At 36.3% G+C, this 24,654-nt stretch overlaps 1 protein-coding gene across 20 annotated transcripts in view; it reads right to left on the bottom strand.

Moving 5' to 3' along the window:
* Positions 1 to 24,654, bottom strand: part of NAV3 (neuron navigator 3) — a 776,877-nt gene that overhangs the window by 314,994 nt on the left and 437,229 nt on the right. The window contains exon 1 of one of the 20 annotated variants that reach the window (XM_070254200.1): positions 21,331 to 21,387. The exons of the other annotated variants lie outside the window; for them this stretch is intronic. The gene's annotated coding sequence lies outside the window, so the exon portion shown is untranslated. Of the gene's footprint in view, positions 1 to 21,330; positions 21,388 to 24,654 lie in introns of those variants that run through there. 20 annotated transcript variants of the gene reach the window in all.

Below are 24,654 nucleotides of genomic sequence, written 5' to 3'. Positions count from 1 at the left end.
GACAATCCAGGGTATCCATAGGGCTGTCCTCCAATACTCTATTTCAATTGAATCAAGTTTTTTCCTGCTAGCCTTCTTCACTGTCCAGTTTCACACCCATACATAATAATTGGGAATACAATGGTGTCATCTGTGAACCTCAGATTGTTGCTACTTCTTCCGCCAGTTTTGACGACTCCTTCATACTAGTATGCCTAGTAGGTGTTAAACACTAGAAATATTGGGCAAAAATCACAGGTTTTGCCCCCATAAAATTTGTGGCCTAGTGGGAAAAAAAGACATTCAACAAATGATTATAATAATAAACATGTTATTAAAAATTGAGATATGGTTCTTAATGAAAGGAACACGATATCAAAAGATAGCATAAAGCAGAGGAAACTGTCTAGATGCGGGGATTGGAAGTGGTCATGGAAGTTGGTCCTGAGGAAGTAAACACTGAGCTAAAATCTGAAAATGAGTAAGAATTAACCAGGTTAAGAGCAAGGGAAGAAAGCGCCAAATAGAAATGGCACTTTCGAAAATCCTGAGGAGGGAGGAGCACGCCATGTTCAAAATGGCTGACATGACCAAGATCGCACTATTAAGACTAATTTTCTTGTACTCAATAAATGATCATGGACATAATGGCATTGCATTGGGTGATTAATTTCACAAAAACCATCACTATCAGGAGATACTTTTCAATACAAAATTGTTTTTATTTGAGGTTTATTGCCTCAAATAGGGTATTTACTTACTATATGTCAAGAACTTTATAGTATTATTTAATGGAATCCTATAACAACAGGGGAATTAATGTAATGTCCTTATGGTCACAGGGCTCATAAGGGACGAATGTAAGAAATGAATCAGCCCTGCCCAAAGCCCAGCTTCCTTCCACGACCTCACTCTCACATAAGAATTAGGACCTGCATCCCCACTCTTCTTAAGTGATCATTGCAAATGGCTTCCATTGATCTGCAAGGGCAGCCTTCACAAAGTGATGTTGAAGGCGCTCATACAATTATCTAAATTAACCAGGGCTCATGCAAGAGTTGAGATTTTTTTAGGAGGACCTATTTTTAGCCCATAGGAACATTTCCCCTGGCTCTGTTTCTCTACGTTATAATCCAGTGATCTCAGCAGCTGTTTATTTTTCTCAAGTTCTTCTTAATTTTAATAGCTCTCTGAATTAAAGCCGCCTGCAAAGTCTGAAGACTGGAAGAAAATGACAAACTTTGTTTTACAACAGAACCAGCAACTCCTTAATGTAGAGCCTATGCCAGAGATGAAGGACAGTATCTGGCATGTGCTGACACCACTCTCTAGTCTTCCCCAGTGCCTGACCTAGACACCTCCATACTTGAATGGCCTTGGCACCCTGAAACCCACTAGGTCAGCACAGTCCACAGCTGCAGGCACCCTACTTTTACACTGTTTGGGACCTGAGGGGTGGAGTCATGGCAGCACCCCAGGTGTATATACTGTATTATCACAAAAGGAGTTTTTTGCTATATTACAGTTTCTCAAATTAATTACTTTAGTGTTTGGTTTTTATTACACCTCTGGGTCTACTCAAGGGTTTTGTGTCAAAGTTCTAGGGATGGCCTGTCTACCAGGCTCAGACACGTTCACATTTTATTCTCATGCTCTAGAATATTCTACATGTCTGGTTCTGTTTATAAGCACATCATCTGTTCCACTCCTTTCCTCACACCCATCTATTCATTATTCTTCAGGGGCCACTCATCACTCATCTCCTTGTAACCTTTAGGCTAATTCACTTACTTTATATGCTAATTTCACTTACTTTAAAGTACAACCCTTAAGATTTTATATACTAAGCTATATATATATATATATATTTTTCTCACTGAGGAAGATTGGCCCTGAGCTAACATCTGTGCCAATCTTCCTCTGTTTTGTATGTGGGATGCCTCCACAGCATGGCTAACAAGTGGTGTAGGTCCCTGCCTGGGATCTGAACCTGTGAGCCTGGGCCGCTGAAGCAAAGTGTCCCAAACTTAACCACTATGCCACAGGGCTGGCCCCATACTAACCTATATTTTAATAACAACTTCTGCATATTTCTAAATTCAATTAAGCCCTGTATATGCATTTCAGCTTAGAAATGACAGGCACTCTTTTAGAGAAAATATTAGTGGAAATCAACATATAATAAATACTATTGTCAAGAGGAACAAAGAATAATTATGTGTCTTGGACTTCAGCTACTTCCACCTTGAATAGCTGCATTTTTCATTTCTAAATTCTGGCTACCTTTTAAACTGTTAAATTTATTTCTTGTTTGACTGTCATGTTACTAAGTTTAATTCTCATCAAGTTATTTGCATGTTCTACAGAACAAATTTATCTGTTCGCAGTTTTATCTGGTTACATTGAAGAGGAGGCTAAGTATAGGTGAGAGGTTTTCAAGAATTTATCTTCATTGGGGATGGGTGTTTCTTGTTATTTGATGGGAGAATTTAGCTATAGAGCAAAGCTTTCATTGGCTATTAAGAGGATTTCTTTCCATTTGAAACTATTAAATGAGTTATTCAAGAGTTAGTTATTCACTGAGTTATTTGAGAAGAATATAGAGCAGCGGCATACCTTCCATGCCTCAGACTTATGAGGTTTTTAAATCCTAATCGAACAGCAATCTTCTTTTAACCAACCAACAGAGTAAATTTGTCTCAAGTCCCTTCTCAAAATTTTTATGATTATAATTAAACTGATTATAATTCAAATCTTAGCTATCGGTCTTGATGTGGGAAAGAAGAAAATGTTTGGTTCAGCATCGTGTGGTTGCTAGATCATCTGGCTTCTCTGATTCAAATCCCAGCACCTCTATGGCTGCAAAGACCAGGAGGCCTGTGGAATGTGCATGAGCTAGTAGCCACTTAAGTTAACTCCCTCCTATTGTACCAAAGTCTTTTTAAAAAACACCTTTCTTGTATCCAGTATCATTGTATGAGCCCTCAAAACTCTTCTAGTTAAACCTTAAGCCTTATGTATTCAATCTTAATTCTTCAATAGAATGTAGAAAGATGATATTCTAACATCCACGCAATTCCTCTACTACTTAATATTCATATTTTATCTAAGTTGACAAATAACTTAACATTAATATAACTGTGTCCAGGAATTGTTTTTTTCTTGTGGATTTAGAGTTTTGTTATTTGTAAAGTTAAAATATTTTCTGTTTTCAAATCACATGCTTAGAATTTTATTAATTATTATTCATAAAATGTATTTGCAAACAAATAATGGAAAATGTTATCACACATGTTTTGGTGGCAGGCTGACAAACTCCCACAATGTGAGGTCAATGGGCAACAGTCCAGAGCAGCAGGCTATCTTCTCGTGCATTTAAAAAGATGTACAGTGATTACCTACTAGGCATAAAGTAAGGAATCTCAAAGCTTAGGGAAAAGGGGAAAATGGGAAATTTCATTTCACAGTTGTCACTGAGAAAACAGCTTAGAATGACCACCAATATGTATAGAGAAGAAGAGAAGAAATCAGTTATTTTATGTTGTAGAAAGTTCTACAGAAGTTTTGTTCATTCATTTGTGGCTAAATTCATTATCTTACAACTTATAAGCATCCCTAAATATTACTCTTAACAACATTGCCTTAAATTATAATATACAAAAAATTTAAACAGAATTTTTAATACTACTGCCAACAGCAGTAACCAAATAGATTTCAAGGGATCAAACATTAACTAACGAGCACATTTCCTGTATTTCAGAGATACTGTAGTTCCAAAGAACCTCAAGTTCTCCCTTGAAAAATATATTTGTAGTAATAGATGACTGGCAAAAACAAGTTCTACTATACTTGGTGGAAAAGGGCTTGAAATATATGGTGGCCTTACAGACATTATGAGGGTAAAGGGAAGCATCTATTCTCTCTTTTTCAACAGAAATGTTTCACATATCAGTTTTTCTTCTCACTTAAAAGTAAAATGAAATAAAATAGGACAACATATAGCCTTGCCTACATGAACTACAAAGGAGATTTGAACTGTAGAGTGAATAAATTTTAATCATCTATTTTTAAAGAAGCTAATATAATAAATACATCTTAGATTCCCTCACCCACTAATCTCATTTCATCCAAACTCACCATTTATTGACAATACAAATGCCTTTCTCACATACCTTATGATATGCATTTTGTCCATAGTGAATTGAAATAAATCATAAAATGTACCCGATGCCAGCAGGCTCATCCTCGAGAACAGTAAATGCTCTGAACTTTTGTAAGCTACTCCTGGGTTAGCTCATTCATTCCTTCATTCATTATTTGAATAGATATTTATTGAGCACCAACTTTGTTCAAGACACTACGCAAAACATAGAGGGAGTCAGAGGTGAAAAAGAATAAGGCAGATAAGGTCTCTCCCCTCCTGGTACATACATTCTAAAACAAAACAAAACAAAAACCAAACCAATGAATAAGAAAATTACAGATTGAGACACGTACTATGAAGGAAATAAAAATGGGTAATATGATACCTAGTGGATGGGCAGAGGGGATTTTAGATAGGAAAGGGGGTGCTTAAGAGGTGAGCAGAGACTTCATTGGAATACAGTTCTGAGGGACGTCTACATCTATTCACATTAGCCTCAAGAATTTGCATAATCTTTGCTCTCTCAGCCATCTCATAAATTATAACTCACTGCATCAAAGCTCTACAAATCCTTACTAGGCAGAATCACATTTGTATAGGAATGTACCCCATTCTGTTGCACCAGGGAAATTCTTACAGGGACATGTGCTAGTGTTCATGCGATACTTTCAAAGGTAGTTAAAATAAGAATTATTTGATATGAAAAGCAGCCAAAGCCTCCCATCAAGGTATGTTTAAACAAATTTCAAAATTTAAACGAAATGTGGAAGGCAATTACAAAATGGAGTCACACATGTAAAGGGCACCTAAAATGGAGCCAGGAGGCCATTAGGGAAGAAGGGCTTACACATGTCTCTACACAGGTGGAATGTAAACTTTTGAACTGCGCTTCACCGTTGTCATCTTGACCTTCTTCCAAGAAATATGCTTACTCCCATAGCTAAGGCCTTAGAGATGGCCTTGGCAACCCATCATGTACAGCCAAGAAGTGACAGTTACTGCCAGCACCAATCACAAATCTTGCCTAACAACCTGTGTAACTTTGCTGGAATTTGTGTCTTTTTGCCTTTATAAACCCTTACCTCTTTTATTCTCCTCAAAGCACATTTGAGTTTCTACTCAAGTCTGTGTCTCCTGAATTGCAGTTCCTAAGACACCAAATAAACATTTTTGAAACTCTTACAGTTTATGCCTCTTATTCATTGACGACACTTAGATGGATTTGCAAATGATCAGGTCCTACTTCTCAGAAGATGAGGGACTGGTAAAGTTAAGGGAAATATAACTTGTTAGAACCCAGTAAAGGAATGAAAATAGAAAGAAAAAGAAGATATAAATAAGGGTACATGAAGAAGCTACAGCATGTTGAAAGTACAAACTAAATTAGAGACATCTTAATCACAGGATTTAAATGAATCTTCATCTTTAGATATTTTCTACGATGTACCAAAGATGCGCATCACTCCTGCCCCATTTATACTATAACCTCTGCCCTAAGAGGCATATTTTTACAGTTATAGATGAAATAAAATATGTATTCTTGAGAATTTGGAGATCTGTTACTATTAACTTCATTGCCTTGCATGATTCCCTTAAATTATTTTTGTTCCCTGTTCTTCAGATTAAATAGCTTTGTTAATTAAAAACCCCCCAAAAATGTAAAACCAAATTGTGAGAAAATTGTCTTAAAGTAACCGTTTTAGTCTTAGCTCCAAATGACTCTATTTCAAAGGTCTGATATATACTCAGCGTAGCCTTAAAACATGACTGTTTGCAGTTATAGGAATTTTTTTCCCTGTGTAGTCAATTCAAACTTTTTCATCTGAAAATAATTTAAGACTATAGGAGTATTGCTAACTGGATGAATCTCATACACATTTATGTCAATGGGGGATGCAAGTATGAAAAATAATAAAGGAAAATCTCATTTAAATGGAGCTGGGAGGCCCAGAGAAATAACACTCATGCACAAGCATGTGCCACTCAACGTACACTACTGACCCCAACAGGAAGAGACAGATACCTTGCACTTCCGACAGGAAGTGATAGTAGTACTTACTACCCTAGCAGAAAGAAGGAAGAACTTCCTGCTCGTCTGGCAAAAGCTCAGCCAATGAGAGACTGCCATTACTCAGACAATGAAAAGCCACTACACTTTGAACTCCCAGTCTCCTCCAATGGACTCTTGGTTTAAATCAGCAGGCTCTCAACTTCACAAAGGAATGTTTCTCTCCTTTGTGTCTCTCAAGACCTGCATGTGGCTCACCAAAGACAGTGTGTCCGGAATTGCAATTCTTTGCTGTTCCCAATATACCCATTTGGCTGATAAAATAACTGGCTGTTTATTCCTTTTAGGTGAACACAAAGGATCGTAGTAAAAAGAAAATTGAAAAGTTAGACATATCATGACCAAAATCAATAGATTTTTAAAATATCTTGCTAAAACGTTAAGGAAAATAACTATGCTATTATTTGTTGTAGAAAAAAAATAGTTGAAATAATTACAAAGACTTCAAAAAGCTATCCACCAAATCGTGAGTATAAAGAGGGAAATAAAAAGTGATAAAAAATATCTGGGTGGTTTATAAAAGTTTAACCAGTAGTCAGAGTGTCTTCCCAACATATCTCCTGACATCTCCTGAAGAGAATTGAGCTTCTATGACTTTAAATATAGATGATTCCTTTTAACAATCCTTAGATAAATAAGTTAAAAGTTAACCTTGCCAAACAAGTATGTATTCTGATCGACCTATCTATAGCAGAACTGTTATTTGTTGACCCATTGCATCTCGTTTCTCTAGTATTTGGACAGTTGGCACTCCCAGCCCTTCCATTTCAAATATAAACCTGTTGTATTTGGTATGAGCAGCTGCGAATAATTTAACAAAGATTTTCAAGATGTCAATTCCTTAAGTATATGCATACATTTCATCAAGTCACTGGCAAAAAGTTTTCATTAACAAAGAAGAAAGGGAATTCTGAATGGTAACACGCAGTGTTTAATATTATAAGAATAAAGAAAAGGAATACTCTAGTCCTTTTTTTTTTTTTCTTAAGATGACAGAAAAAGAAAGGCAAAGGTTTCACGGACCATTAAAATCAAGTGTGGCAGTACCCTCCTTCATCCTGTCCCCATTCAAGTTTTAAAATAAATAGTTGCTGCATCCAAGAAACTTCTGCCTGATTAATATGGAAACATTAGATAAGCTATTGTTTAACCAAAATAATGTTTTTTAAAAAGTCACATATCACCAGCAAGAAAACAATACTTTCCCTTTGGGCTTTCATCTATTTGATGAATTCCAACAAAAAGAGAATAATCATGCTGTATTTTTTTTTTTTTTTTTTTACAATTTTTGGTTATCCTTTGTTTGGTAAACTCAATGGACCTTGTGAGGAAGGATTGCAGGAAGGATTATTAATTTAACTAATGTCTTCTCTTCAGGTTTCATCTCAAAACAGAACTTCAAGCCAAAGTAAACACTCTCAAATTATTCACCAGATTCTACAGGCTGGTCATAGTGGGTTCAGCATCGGTTTTAGATGCTCTTCCAGCTTTCTCTTCACCTCTCCCCAAATCCTTTGGCAATACAAAACTCGAAACAAATTCGTCTTCTTGACAAGCAGAACTGATTCAAGGAAGGCAAGATACCTCATTATCTTTCTCATTAAACTTTAGATAATTAAAATGTCACACCAAATTTTCCTCTGGACAAAAGACTTCAGGGACAACTGACACATTGCTCTTTTCCATACACTTAACTTAGAAGCATTGAAAGAAAACATTGTTTTAATGATTGAAAAAAGAAAACTAATAGACTGTTACTTTATTCAGCATTCCTCCAAAGATCCATGAACAGAAACATAATTCATTTTAATGTGTGTCCCACATCTGGAGGAACCTCAGAAGAGCTGCATTCGCCTGTTATTTAAAATAACAATCATCACAGTATTATCTACGGGAAAAATTAGAAAACATGTCACAAATGAGACAACAGAAAATTACTTTTTGAGTGTGGAATTCCTTCTTTACCTATTATATTTTTAGGTGCATTTTAAAGGTACAATTTAGGCAAGCACAATTTATATCAATCAATAAAAATGTTTGAAATCCTACCTAATGTTTATTCCCATTGATAGTAGCCTGGGAAGGGAAGGACTATTTTTCTAATGACTCAAAAGAATGAACTTCATTTTTGCAATAACAAAGTTTAAACATAGTATATGACAGAATATAGAATAGTAAACCAGCTTCAGGAAGTTTCTTTACAGCCTCCTCCAAGATTTTTTTTTCCATAATCTACCCACCCCCCAACCCCAACCATTTAAAACCAAATTAGCTTCCAGGATGTCAGGCCAGAGGGTTATAGCAACTCTGAGTTATGCATCCTATTGCCTATGTAGCAGGTTGCAAATGTCCAGGGGATTCTGTGGGGCATATTTCATTTGTTATTTAACCGTCTGCTTTATTTTTTCATGATACAACATGAAATTCTACTTGCAATATTGAAGCATTTCTTAATGTGCTCTTAAGAGAGACATACAAGCAGGTTTCACTAGAACATTAATTATTCCGGATTTCTAAGCATTTGAGCAGAATGTAAACAGCATTAATTGAACCCATTAAATATTGTCCTCTCTAATCATGAGCGACACCATATGATAATAGAAAGACTGGGCAAAAAGTCACAAAACCTCTGGTTGGGCTTGATTAATTAAAAGACTTTCATGCAGACAGATGCATATCATCCTCTGCACAAAAGAGAAGAAAAAAATGAAAAATTAAGCTGGGAAACATTTTAGTCAATTGTGACCCTGTAAATACCACAGGGCTATATCGTTTTGCAATCACTTGCTAATTTTCTCTACATAGGACATGACCATGGTTATCCTGTGAAGCTGAACTCTCAGCTGAAGCACATGAATGCCCAGGACAAATGTCTCCATGATAAAGAAAGGAATTAATGGGATTTTCCAATGCTATGCTTTTAAATGACTTTGTCATTTCTTCAGAATCATCCACCAAATGAATATTGTAGAGTAGAGCCAAATAATTCAGACTAAAATGTTAAAGTTTACCCACTTTGTGAGGGATAGTTTTGATCCTCAAGTCCTTTATTTCCTTTTTATAAGCCAGTTAAAGCAGGTTGACTAAGAATTACTGAAATGCTAAGTTGATTGCCACTCAAACGTGTATGAGACACTGCCAGCAACCATTCTCATTCTGTTTTAAACCCATATGGAGCTCCATTTAAAATCTTAAACCTAACTTTAGGCATTCACATCTACACCTAATAGTTTGACAGTAAAAACTAACCTCATTCTATTTGAATGAATGAAACACAGACTAGGGAGTACCGTATTTTATTCAAATAAAATAATACCAATTTATTCCAACCCCAAAGTAATAATGCTTTATTGAATAATCGTGATTTGTGCCCTATACCTAGAAAACATTTTGGGAAAGAGAAATATTGTCTAGCAACTAGCAAAAGAAACATAAGTATTTTTTTGTTTGAATTCTCATGATTGTCTGCTTTGGTGTAACACTACTTCAGAAATGACTATTTCTAATTCAGATATGAAAAAGGATATAACAGTTATTATTTAAACAGCAACATTTTGATGTTCTTCATTTTTTAAGTAATGTACATAAAAAGTTTAAACAACACAAAGTGTTATATTTGTGTGTGTATATGTATGTACGCTTATGTTTATATGCATCTTACTTTTATATACGTAGTGTGTATTTTTATATATACATTTGTATATATATGTGCTATATACATATATGTGTATACTTTACTTACATATATATGCATATATATGTACATATATATAAAAGTAAAGCAGGCCACCTCTACCCTTGATCACTAAGCTTGTCAGTGTCCCTTTCCTCCCTGGAGGCAATCACTGTCACCGTTTTCTTATGTATCCTCCCAGAGTTGGTTTATACATAAATATATACATATGTACACATATATGCAAATATATTTTGTGTGTGTTTGATTGCAAAAATGGAAGCATATTACTCATGTTCTACACTCTGCTTTTCCACTTAACATATCTTGAGTTTAATTCATTATCAGTATGTGAAGATCAACCATGGTCTTTTTAACGAACAAGGAAAGATTTTAAATGTGCTTTACTTATTAGCAGAAGTTGATTCAACTTATGGTGAAATAGAATCAAGCATCAAAAATAATGAAAATGGCCACAGTGTGAGCAAGAGAAGGAAAAGAGAAATATAAGAATTATGCAGTGAGTCAGAGTTCAAATTCAGGGCAAAGTTAGCATTTTGAATATTTTCTTGAAAAGCAGAAGATACAGCAAAAAAGGTTAGTAATTTAGTCTTTACTATCACCAAAAAACTGTTCTTCCAAGAGAGCCCCATCTGATTTTTCTTAAGCCTGAAAAATTACTCACTCTGTCATAAAACCTTTGTCCTGGGGGCCAAAAGTCATATCTCAAGGGAGTATATATTTCTCTTAGACAAAAGTAAATAATTTTAAGACTGGAGTTATCTGTTAGATTGTTTCTGAGACATTTGCAAAAATAGTTTCCAGGGCCTCACAGTACAGTTCAATATAGTTTCTAAGGTGTCAACTTGGGATCACAACTGAATCTCTAGGAAACTTTATGAGCACAATAAAATATACTAAGAGTTTAATGAATTAAAGAAAATCACAGTTAAACTGAAATTTTATTCTCTAAAAGATTGAAGAGAGAGCTCAACCAGTTATAAAACTGACTTCTCATTCTTTGATGGGGTGACTGAAACGATTTTATTGTGAATGACTCACCTTCAGTCCTTTAAAAATAGAGTAAGGGTCTTCTCTTTCTATAATCGTAATGAAAATAAACTAGAAGAAACACCTGCCAACTTGTAATTCCAGTCAATCAACACAAAATGTCTGTGATCTCAGATTGGGGTGAAGAAACTTGCATCTCTCTCAGTAGGAAACATAAGAGATTGTCCAGGGCAACTTCTCCTCTGCTAAGCATTGCACATGCAGCTGTATAGTTAGTGAGAGTTTGTAGGACTTTATTTGGATTGGTTTGGGTTTTGGTAGAGCAGCTATTGTTATATGGATAAGCATGCTTACGCAGCAGGATTTTCCTTTTAAATATTTTCCTGGGATTTAACATAGGCAAACTTTTGATTTGTGAGCTTTTGCTTTCCCTGAAGAAAAGTGGTCAGACTAAAATGAAAGTGGAGAGGCTGCCCTAGTTCTGGAAGTCGAATTCCCACAGTGTGAAAAACCACAATGAGATAGTGTAATAAAATATGGCTGTGAGTCCCCGATCTGTCTTCAACGGAGCTGCTTTCTCACCAATTCTTCTGGTAAATCTCTAGTAAAATTATGTATGTAAACAGCTGGAGTCTTAGATATTAACTTTAACGTGGTGGCTAGATGCATTATACTTCCTGAGAACCTGAGGTATTGCTGAATCTTTGGAAATCTTAATTAACAACACAGTCCTCACAAAACATTTCCTGGAACATATGTATTTTGAGTCAAATTCTTCATCCACATGGAACCCAATCCCCCCAACCCTCCTGTCTCCCATTTTCATTTTCTTTTCATGTTTTCCACCTCCCATGAATAGCGAATTTTTCAAGCCATACTCCAGAGCTTAAAATACTGTAATGTACTTTACAATGTGGATGATGGATAACTTTTTGAAATATTATAAGCTATTGTGTTTTATTTCAGAAGCCACTGCCAAAAGTAAAAATCACAGGCCAGATTCCTAACTCCCTTGGAACTCTCCTATAGAAGTGACCCCTTGAAATTCCTAAGCCCATGAAATATATATGGACTGTATTTTGCCTTAAATGCAAAATGTGTTTTTATTCTTGAAAAATTACATGGATAGGATTTGGTTCTTAATGTGAATTTCTTTCCACTCATGTAATCTCTGTCCTTACAATGATACTAAAAACAAATAAGTAAACAACAACAGCAAAACTCAACTTAGTATCATAAAAACATAACAAATTCCCCGGCATTGTAATATAAGAGTGTGTGTGGGGAGGTCATTTGTCATCTACATATTTCATCTATATAATACAGATTACTATTATCTCCAGTTTTAAAACATGGTTTTATATCTGAATATTTAATTAAACTTTTTGCAAGAGCATTCGACTATGATTCATTCCTTTGAGGAAAAGATTACCCAATGCAGACTTTTCCCGAAACTTTGTTTTTTCTTTTCCTTGAAAAAAATCCAAGAAATGCCATAAATAACTAAAGATAATGGCGTAAAATTCAGACAGAGGGGACTGTTAGGAACCAAAATGATGATATTTAACATTCATCGTTACCCATATTGCTGAATACTTTAAAGAAATAGAATTGATTATATTTTCATTTTAGTTGCTGAATTAATGAGACTTTTAATATTTTTGAAACTTTTAGTTTCAACCTTCCTATTCCAGGTAATCATTACCACTAAACATTAAACAAAAAGCCTCTCCACAATTATATCATTTCAAAGAAAATTGAAACCAAAATCTTGGAGTATATGACAATAGTTATTTATTAAAGGCCCACTTTATTCCAGGAACTGTAGAAAGATACGTAATCCGTTACAAAAACTCTATGAAGGTCATATTATAACCTCAATTTTAGAGATAAAGGACATGGCACTCAGAGCGGTTAAATAATATGGTCAAGATTCCTCCCTCAGTAAGCTGCGCTGGAATTTGTATGTAATACTGTCAGGTTCCAACTTGTATGCTTGAATTCCTCCCCAAATTTATCAGAGATGTGTAGGTTTAAATTTCCCCTTATTGGTATCTCATTTTTCAGTTTATCAAAATGAATGCATTTGTTTTTAGAAAGTTAAAGACTTTTTCATTGCAAAGCCAGAGAAATAGTCTTAAATATTTGACAATACCAATTGAAGTCTAAACAATTAGAATTTAATCATTCTTATCTTTTCATTGTCCAAAGTAAGTTTAAAATTTAGAACCACTCAAGATCTGTAAAGCTTATTTTCAGAAACTATCACTTCTTGTTATCAGTTTAAACCATTTGAATTTTAAAGTGCATAATTCCACAATATCTGGCAGAAATTCTTTAAAAAGCCATTCCCTACAATTTAAATATTTAATGTTATTTAGAAAGGGGATGTGGATAAATAACTGTATTTTTCTTCTTTAACTTAACATTTTAATGTTACGTATTGCCAAACATTATAAAATAATTTAATTGAGAGGATTTTATCTTTATTTTACATTTTATTACATCATTTCAAAACTCTATGACATTGTTTCCACTAGAAAATGTTCCAAGAGAATATTTCTTAGTTATTTTTAGATATTTTCAACTTTAATTGAAATTCTGAGTTAAGCTAAATATAGTCTTAATTCAAATAAATCTACATTTCCAAGGTGCGTCTTTACATTTTAGAACAAAGGCAACAAATCTTGGATGGACCCTCTGTATGAGAAAATAGCCCTCGAGGCTCAGAGGATGCCAACAGATAGCATTCAGAATTTATGGACAATTTATTGATATATCCTCTTAATTTTCACCCTGTCATTGTCACTTCATAATGTGGTATTTATACTTAGAGTTAAACAGCTATATGTTACAAGAACAAATAATAAGAATCCAGCAAATAGAAGACCAAGAGCTGCCAGCCCTACTTTTTCCTGTGCACAGAGAACAAACAACATGGACTGTAAAGTTCTTAACAGATATCCATTGGTAAAAATAATTATATAGTGCTCCTTGTCACTCCATAGCATCTGTGCCAGGATAAAATGGATTTCTGAAAAATTATATTGATGTGAAGATAAGATTTCAAAATTTATTGAAAAAATAAATTTTAATAATAAAACTTGCATATAAACTTTATAGCATTATTATGAAAATCCAGTACATATCTGTATCAGTTAGTATTTACTATGTAATACACTATCAAAAATTTAGTGAATTAAAACAACTATTTTTTAACTCATGATACTGTGGGCTGACAATTTGGGCTAAGCTCAGCTGAGGGGTTCTTCCCCTGATTTTGGCCAGGTTCACTCAGGTATCTGCAGTGTGCTGGTAACCAATGACTAACTCACATGTCTGGCATTAGCTAGCTGTTGTTTGGGGCCCTGGGTCATGTGCTATTCATTATCCAGTGGGTTAGCCCAGGCTTATTCACATAGGGTTCCCAACAGCAGAAGTGGGAAAGCTACAGGCCCCTTGAAGCCTAGGCTCAGAATTCCTACAGTGTCTCTTCAACTACATTCTATTGCTTGAAGTAAATTCCAAGGCCTGGCCATCTCAGATTCAAGATAGCGGTAAACATACTCCTGTACCTGACCTTGATGGGAGGAGCTGCAAAGTATTACAGAACTTTTACAGTATATCACAATGTCATTAAACAAAGACCTTATGAGAAATGAGAAAAAACAATGTAATGCCCTTTAGGGATATCATAGATCCACTAAGAATAGATTCTATCAAACACACCTTCTTTCATTTTGTGACAGTGTTACCATGTTGCTAGCCAAAGGAATAACAGACATAGATATTTTGATTATAGCAGATTTTTTTGATGATTATTTCACTAACTTTTTTGAAAAAAACATACTGACATTGAAGCTATAAAATAAGAGTTGTATAATTTCACAAATATTTAGACAATTACAATTAAAGGATGATGAGTAGAATGAATGAGCATTGTCTACTGAATATTTTTAGGGAACATACAAAAGGATGCAATTCTAAGCATTTCTAAGTAATAGATGCTTAAGCTTAAAAGATTTAGATGGCATCCCATTCAGTTTAAACATTAGGAAAAACAGTAGGAATAGCTAGCATGATAGATAAGAAAAGGAACTGGAAATTAGCATAGTTGGATTTAAAATCATATGTTATTATCCAAAGATAAATACTATGAATATTCTAGTGAATTTACTTCCAATTATTTCAACACATACAAAACACACACACAATTGCATTATAGTGAACATACAACTTTATATACTGCCTTTTTCATTTACCTTTTTTTTTAAGATTGGCACCTGAGCTAACAACTGTTGCCAATCTTCTTTTTTTTAATCCTTCTCCCCAAAGCCCCCCAGTGCACAGTTGTAGATTCTAGTTGTGAGTGCCTCTGGTTGTGCTATGTGGGACACTGCCTTAGAGTGGCCTGATGAGGGGTGCCATGTCCGCACCCAGGATCCGAACTGGCAAAACCCTGGGCACTGAAGCAGAGTGCACAAACTTAACCACTTGGCCACGGGGCCGGCCCCCTCATTTACCTTTACATCAAAAATAATCCTACATTGTTAAATATTCTTGGAAAACAAGGCTTCTTATGACAAGCAATTTTGTGTATGCATAAATTAAGTGAAAATGTTGGAGGATACTTGTGAGACAGGAACCAGCCTAATGAGACAGGGTTGTCCACAAGGCCCCTGGCCTAACAAGATAAGGCCCCTAACCAATCTGCACGCTAGGAGAATGAGAGAGAGACCACCAAGATCCAGACTCCACAACCTCTGTACCTTCCCCAGCTTACTCATGGTCCTAGCACCCAGAAGTCCACTGAAGGTGACCTTACCCCCATTACAAAAGTAATGGTACCAGGGGTGGGGAGCTAGCATGCTAATGATACATGCAATGCACATGGTGGCATATCAAACAACAGTGTAAGCGCAAGGAAAACCCTGCCTCTACATGCCATGACAAGGCCCTCCCCCCCAGCCTTTGCCTAATGAAAGTCCCATAACCCTGCTCCCTAATGAGCTGGCCACCTGCCCCTTTCCTTTCTGCATTCACTCCCTTGTGCCTCCCTTGTGCACAAGCTAAAAACTTCCACTCTTCTACTCCCATTTTTGGTCTCTCTTGATTTCTATTCTGGGGGACCACAAGAACCCAATTTGCTGGCAACACTTGGGTTGACAATAATCATAAGAATAAGATCTAGGAGATTATTCAAATTCAAGTTTGTATGTGCAAATAGTATGAAGCACTGCCAAAAATATGATAAAATTGCTTCAGGCTGAATCAACAGAACTAGGCTGCCTTCCAGTTGCAAGAACCAATGGAACCATGGTCTCTTTGTTGGTAAAATATAATGGGACTATTACTTTCTATTAGCTTTTATTTTAAATTTTAAAATGTAACTAATTAGGCTACGTCTAAAGAAGAATACACAAGATGATAAAGAGTCTAGCATCCATAGCATGTGTGGAATATTTGAAGCCTTCTGCTCAGAAAGGAAGATGATAAAGTGAGACATTTTCACTGATCTCTAAAAAAATTATACCCTTTAACATGCCTGCTTCCCAAAGTCAACTCTGAGCTCTGCCAGGCTTTTATCCATCTTTGTATCCCTGAAACCTATAAATTCTGTGATAGGACTCATACAATGTCTGTTGAATAAATAAATGAATGAAAAAATACATTAGTGAACTAGAACCAGTAAATGGAAGTAATAGGGAGGCAATTTTTACCCGAGTATAAGAAAAATGTCTGCCTTTTGAGACACTAACCCCTGGTCTTTAGAAGGATTCTGTCAAACTAATGATACCGGCCCTGATATCAGTTTCCCTACATTAAACCCAGCATATATGGAGTTAAAACCAAAGCACTCATTCCCTGCTTATTCCCTGGCTTCCTGGCTCCAGCATCCACTATCCCCCATGGAGACAAATGGCCAAGGACAACTACCTAAGTTCATTACCTCCCCCTCCTCCTCTCTGCAAAGAGCTACAGGCTGGTGGGAAAGCTGCTGACCAGCAAGGTCACAGGCTCCCTCCTCTCTGCAGGTAGTTTCAAGACCAAAAACAGGCTGGTGGAAAAGCTTCAACCAGCAGGCCATGTGGTCCCCTCCCCTACATAAAGCCCCAAATAAAAACCCTTCCTTTTAGCTTTTCAGGATTTCAGTTTGGGATTTCAGCGTTAGCTGCCCTTTCTCTTTGCTCAGTGCTGTGCAACAATAAAATTTCTACTTTCTTCCACTACATGTGATGTCAGAGATTGGGTTGCTGCTCAATGGGTGAGCAAACTCACTTCAGGTTCGATATCACTAACTGTAGAAGGATCCCTACATTAAAATTATAAGTTTCACTGGACTACTTCATGAATTCAGAAATAATCTGACACAAAATAAAATTGACATTAATTTTTAAAAATACAGGTAAGATTGGGGCCGGCTCAGTGGTGTAGCAGTTAAGTTTGCATGCTCCACTTCGGCCTGGGGTTTGCTGGTTTGGATCCAGGCACAGACCTAGCACCACTTATCAACCCCTGCTGTGGCAGGCATCCCACATATAAAATAGAGAGAGATGGGCACAGATGTTAGCTCAGGGACAGTCTTCCTCAGCAAAAAGAGGAGGATTGGTAGCAGATGTTAGCTGAGAGCTAATCTTCCTCAAAACAAACAAATATAGATAAGATTATCTCTATTCTACACAATGAGCAATTCTGCATGTGTTAGTAAATATATAAAGTAGCTATCAAATATATTACACATATTCAACTTTATACCTCAAATAATGATTTTTACATAAAATAGCTTTGTGAACTTTGAATAGGCAGAGTCTTAAACAAGACACAAAATAATGATATATTGGGAGCCAGCCCAGTGGCACAGCAGTTAAGTTTGCATGTTCTGCTTTGGTGGCCCTGGGTTCACCAGTTCGGATCCCAGGTGCGGACATGGCACTGCTTGTCAAGCCATGCTGTGGCAGGCGTCCCAAATATAAAGTAGAGGAAGATGGGCACTGATGTTAGCTGAGGGCCAGTCTTCCCCAGCAAAAAAGAGCAGGATTGGTGGCAGATCTTAGCTCAGGGTTAATCTTACTGAAAAAAAAAAATTGATATATTGCATTATACTAAATTAAGAATTTATGGTCTTCAAAAGAGACCATTTGTAGAGAGTGAAAAGGCAACCTACAGAGTGGTAAAAGTGTGTATTCAAAAGAGGAGTCATGTCCAGAAAATATAAAGAATTTCTGCAGACCACTAAGGACTGAGACTCACCCTTCATAGAAAAGTGGGCAGCAAACATGAACAGACTCTTCACAAAATAGGATATAAAAATGGTCAGCTAAATCTATACAAAGATGATCACCTCCATTCATCCCCAGGGAAATGTAGATCAAAACTACAGTGAAATCCCACTACCCAGAAAATACTAAGAATTGTGGCCTCATAGCAATAGGGAAACCTAATGTGAGCAGAGATATGGACCAACCAGAGATACATGCAAGGCCGTAGGAAAGCAATTTGGTGCAACCACATTGGAAAAGTGTGGCAGTGTCCTTGCAAGTCGAGGATATGCATTGTCTGTGGCCTACAATTTCACTTGGAGGTATCTACTCAAAAGACATTGTTTCATGTTCACAAAAAGACACATACAAGAATGTTCACAGAAGCATTATTCATAAAGCCTCAAAGTGTAAACCATCTACGGGGCCACATTAATGATAAAATGAAAAAATAAATTGTAGGAAAACTCAAACTCCAGAATAATATGTATCCATGAGAATAAACAATCCAAATTCACACACAAAAATATGGGTGAATCTTACAAACATAATGATGGATAAAAGAAGCTAAATAAAAAGAGTACCTTCCCCCAAATTCCATTTATATAGAAAGTACAGAACAGGCAAAATTAATTTATGCTGTTAGAAATCAGGATAGTGGTTTCTATCAGTAGAACTCAGGGGGGCTTCTGGGATGCTGGCAATGCCTGTTTCCTGATCTGTGCTAGTTGGACAGGCGCGTTCTATTTCTGGAAATTCACGAACTATGCATTTATGATATGTGTACTTTTTTAGTGTGTGTTTATTATGCTTCAATACAAATTTAAAAATAAAAGTTTAAAAAATGTTTTCTAATAAGCTACATATTTTACTAAGCACTTTTAATAAACTTATAGTGAATGATATGCTATTATGATTCTTAAGTATAATAGAAATTTTTAGGATTTATGCTGCTATTTTGAAGATCACTTAGTCTGTTGCAACACCTGAACTTTGTGATGAGCAGGCCCCATCTATCCATACTTTCAAAAATCACTTTATATCTCCTAAGAGTAATCATTTCTTTTATACTCTTGCTCTGATTTCCCGGATGAAGCCGTTGCTCAATTCCCGTTACTGTAGTAATAGTTCCTACTCCTCAATGCCAAATCCACAGGAATTCCACAAGAGGCAGTAGCTGGGTCACCTCACTCATGCCCCTTGCTCCTTTATGCCTTGGTTTGCTTATCTGTAAAGTGGAGTTAGGAGTAACATACATGAAGACTAAATGAAAATGCAGTTAAAATACCGCCAACGGTGTCTGGCAAGTATTACTTAATAAGTGATAGCCATTTTTATCAGTAGCCTCTTATGAGTTATAGGCTAGACATTGAGGCTAGTATTAGAAAGAGCTTTCAATATTCCAGGGAAAAATTTACAATAAGCAGTGAATTTGACCAAATCATGAGAGAGAGATATATATTATATATATATATATATTCACTGTATTTATCTAGGAGGGAGCGTATTTTGAGACATTAAAACAGCATAGTTTTGTCCTTATTTACGTTTATTTCTTAGTTGACCTATGCTTACTCCATCCTTTGAAACAATGACACGTTATTTCAAGAGAGAATCCAGTCTGTAACAAAAAATTCATCACTCCACTTTATATTAAGTATTTTTTAAGCTCCTAGTGACAACATAGTCTTGAAACTTGGATTCATTGAATGTGCAAGTGTTTTTTAGATTGCAAAAGCTTCCCTTTACCTCTCAATTGAAAACTCTTAAGAATCAGAGCATAGAGTTGCACTATAAAACACAATACAGAGGATGAAGGAGATATTTTCAGAGAAGCTAACTGTGATGTGATAATAAAAAAAAAAAATAGTTCAAATAGCAGAAAGGAAGACAGGAGATTCTTAAGAGTATGTCTAAGATAAGACATTATTATTAGAATCCAAGGAGGACTCTGGTACCTCCATACCCCTGGGAGTAGACTCAGGATTGACTGTTGGATAAGAAAAATTCCCAGACAGTTTGAAGATCCAGGTGAAAGCTAAGAGGACATGTGTCCTACTTCCCACTTGGTAGCTGGGAGGGCCACAAAGTAGGGCGCCCCTTGCCAGTACTGAATAGCCACAGTAGATGGAAAATGGCAACCGGAGAAGGTTAGGCAGATAGGACTTGAGGAAGCATTCCTGATATACATGAATCCAGAAGTTTCTATGTATCCCAGTGGGGGTATGCAAAAATGTGAAGAGGACTCGTGTGCCCAAAGAGAGCTGGCATCAGGACAAAGCAGATGCAGCATTTGGGCAATGGTTACCAGTGGTGGGTGTCCACACAGTACTCAAAGCCCAAGTCTCAGCAAAGAGCAGCACAGCATTTCCAGTGACCAAGCTGTATGGGGCTATCTCAGCACAGAAAGCAAGGATCCAGAAGGAAGCAAGCAAACCAGAGACTCTCTCTCACTCCATCCCCTATTACCATGAGGACACACAAACACACTGCATCCATCCCTTCAGAGATGCTATTTTATAAATGAAAAAAGAGAAGAGAAACCTCACGGAGATAGGAAAACAGCACTGACAAGAAGTTTGACCTTCAGATTACTAAATATTTGCTCTAATGAAACCAAGAGTCTAATTTACGTGTCCCCCATCCTCACCAATCTCCTTTTCTACCATCAGCAGGAATGGAGGTTTGAGAGCAAGAAGAGATATGTTATAGAAAATACTGAGCTATATTTTCTTGTACATCTAAGAAGTAGCAAGTCTTAAAGCCTTTTAAGTAAAGCATATAAATTACAATGTACTTGTCTGAATTCACTACACTACAATGGACTTGCGATTACTAAAAGGAAGATCCAGATCATACATCACCCTAGACAAGGAAAATTCTATTAACATCCATAAAACTACCCTAGCAATAGGGCATGGACACTGTTACTGAATAGAGTGATCTCACCTGTTATGTTCTAAGTGACAAGGAAATTAAAGAATGCCAAGATGCTTTTAGGTGTCAGAGCGTGACTTGAACATATTCCATCTCCTTACTGATTCTCCAGCACAAAGCTATGGCTGGCTTCCTATGAAACTATGAGTCTTGGATTTGACATTAGAGTCATATTCATTTTCCCAGGCAGGTTTGGTAGAGTAACCTCAGTAATAGTTATCAACAAATGGGACACTGAGCTCATGACTTTTATACTCACTTTTTAAGATGATATGGCTTTAAGTAGTTCATTTCAATTTGCTGGATTTTCATGTTACTAGTGTACAAAAAAGAGATACTTACATTAGAAGATCTTCCACTACCCCTTCCACTATTACTAGTCTACATTTGACAAGGTACTTTTAGAGACACATGAGACCACCACTGAATTAGAGCAGATTTGCTCAAGATGGACCAGTATACTATACTAAGACTAAATTATGAAGATCTTTGACCTTGAATCACTGAAATAGCAGACATATACCAAAATAGCACAGCCGATATTTATATCCAAGCAAAACCGAAGAGGGTTTAAGATAACTCTCTATGAAACACAGTCATGAGGCAAATCATGAGTCAAAGGAGTAAAATCACAAAAGCCATTAATAATTTTTAATTCAACAGATATGTTTAAATTCCTACTGTATGCAAGACATTGTGTTAGGGATCTCAGGAAATATAAACATGAATCATTCAGGGCTCTCCTTAAAGTAAGAGTTTTGAAATGAGCAAATTCATTGCAATCAGATCAGGGAGAACCTTGAATGACTGCCAGGATTTGCAGCTCTGCTAGGGGAGATTAATTTGTCAACAGTGTCTAGGAAGGACTAGTGTCACTTTTATAGCCACCGAAATTAAAGAAAACAGTACTATTATACAATCATCCCTAAGAGATTCAAAACCTATGATCTATAGACCTCAGCTAACTGGCAAACACAGCACAATCTCTCTTTTGGGGTATATATCATATTGAATGGAATCATGCTGAGAAGCCTGATGTTTTTGGTCTTTATCGAGGAGATTTCTCTCTGTTTACCTGGGCTCTGCCCTCTAAAATAAAGAGCAGCCATGAAATTGAAATTGTCTAGTATTCCAGAACATATGGCAAACGAGCACACGTTTTGTTCAACAGATAATAAGGTAGGTACCTCTTTATCCTTTATGCTACTGCCAGGATAAACTGTTCCAAGTGTTTGGTAAATCATGTGCTGTATTAAAAATGGTATGAGCTCATTATTCATTATTTGTAGTAGAGGACAAAGTTCCTGTGTGTCTCCAACTTGACTATTTCCAGCAGGGAAAAGGTTTTGATGTATTTGAACTAAAATACTTGGAGTTCAATGGAAAGAGGGTAAGAGCTTCTCACTGATTTTTCCCATTAAGCATTCTTGGGCAAACCTGAGAAATCACTCCACAGGACGGATTTGTATTCATTCAGTGGCCTAACTTTGCAGCTAGTAGCAAAATTCATTGGCCTAACTCAGAGCAATCTTGTTATTTTAACATGGCTGTTTCTATTTATAAAGTTACACAATCCAGTTGGTTCCTTCTTCCTCCCTGTCTGAGACACAGTTTACAAAAAGAAACCACAGTCATTACATAATTGCATTACCAGGAAATCCAAGTGTTGTTTTCTGGTGGAGAGTAAAGGCCTGCCCCTTGACTTATGTCTTACTCATCCTAAATCCCATCTGCTCTTTGGGGCACTTTCTCCTGGGTCAGGAATGTGTTCTGAAGTTTTACTACACTCATTAGAAGGCCGTTTTTGTTCTTCTGACTACTCCTGTTGTGGTTTTACAGATGTCCTCTAAATGAAAGCCTGCTGCACAACAGGAAGTGCCCACTGCCAAGTCCTTTGGAGAGCAGCAACACATCCACAAGAGGATCCAGGTGGTAAGACATTGGAACAAAAGTCTTACACAACCGCATTTGAAAAGAAGAAAGCAAAAGACAAAGCAGACATGGGAACTCACTCGAACTGTCCTTTCAACTTAACGGCAGCTGCACCACTGGATACGTTCATATAAGTGAGCACTGTGATTGGGTAGTAAGTGCAGGAACTTTCCTCTGGAAGGTCAAATAAGCTCCAAATGCAGTGGAATGAGCACAGAGATAAGATGTCAAAGATTTTCTTGCAAATCCTTAAAATATTATATTTAATTAAAATTTAATTACTATTTGATAAGGCTGGAGAAGAGAAAGGGATATGTCAGTGCTTGGGGTAGGCATACCCTGTATAGCATCTCTGCTCATATTTCACGCAGAATGAATTGTAGATAAGTCAGCACCTGGGCCACTCTCTGCCTAGAAGGACTTCTTTTCTGCTGAATCCTCGCAGGCTGATCTTTCAGTTAGATTTTATTTTCTCTCTCTTTTTATTCTCTCAGCTTGATTCACATAGACCGTACATAAGGGCTAAATAAAACGTGTTTAGTACCTAAGGGAATTAATCTTCTGCCTAGGATAAGTAGACAAAATGTGATGCAATTCCTCCCCTGAATTTAAAATGTTTTGTTATCTTGAAGGCAACTTTCCTCATCCAATAAAAACAGAGAAGGAAAACGGGTGACCTTAAAAAACATATTTCTGAAACCTAAGATTTTCACACACACAAATGCCTCTGATAATTTCGAGTGTAGACAGATGCTCTCTTCCTCTTTGTACTTCCCAAACATTCTGTCAATAGTCTATTGTTGAAGTGTGGACTTTCTCCCAGACCACATCCTGTCTCTTTTACGGAGGAGAAGCAAGCTGCTGAAGGAAAACGGAAGTCTTATTCCTCATGTGGAGTCTCTGAAGGTGCAGAGAAGACTAACTGCAGTACCTCAGGATTTCACCACACTCAGCTCAGGGCCCACAGGACTCAGGACAGACACGACCTGTTGAACTCAGGGAACTAAGCTACGCATGTTTTATTGACAACTCTAAGCCTTTCACACAGAAGGAAAGAGCAGGACATTCATTATTGCCAACGCTAGTTAAAATGATATGGATAAGGAAGAAGTAGATGTAAATATTTAAATCTTCTAAAAAAATCATTCTTCTTTGAGTGACTAAAAGCTCCATCAAAATTACTTCGAATTTGAATAATTGCTATTAAAGAAAGGACATTGTTCTGTTAAATTTGAATAGAGAACTGACGGTGTCTGACAATGAATCCCTAACTAAATAAGACAATATTTTAAAATTGATCACTATAAAATATATTTTCAACTACTACAAAATTAGAATTAATAATTAGAGAACTAAAAAGAAAAATGAATAAAATTGAAGAGAAAAACAAGGAAATTGGATTCAGAATTAGGATGACCAACCATCCCAGTTTGCCCTGTATTGAGAGAGTTCCAAAATAAGAGACTTTCAGTGCAAAAATCAGGATAGTCCTGGGAAAACAAGTAAAGTTGGTGATCCTAGATAGACAATTAAAATTTTTATTTTAATGGTTTTCTACAGAAATTAGGGATAAGGGGAAAAAATAACTAAAGTCTAAATAAAAATGTTATTGAGAAAGTTGTTATTTAAAATCATAGTCCTGTCTCTATAA

Source organism: Equus caballus, chromosome 28 (genome assembly GCF_041296265.1).
Source record: "Equus caballus isolate H_3958 breed thoroughbred chromosome 28, TB-T2T, whole genome shotgun sequence".
NCBI classification, from domain to species: domain Eukaryota; kingdom Metazoa; phylum Chordata; class Mammalia; order Perissodactyla; family Equidae; genus Equus; species Equus caballus.
This window is presented reverse-complemented; position numbering and strand designations above follow the sequence as displayed.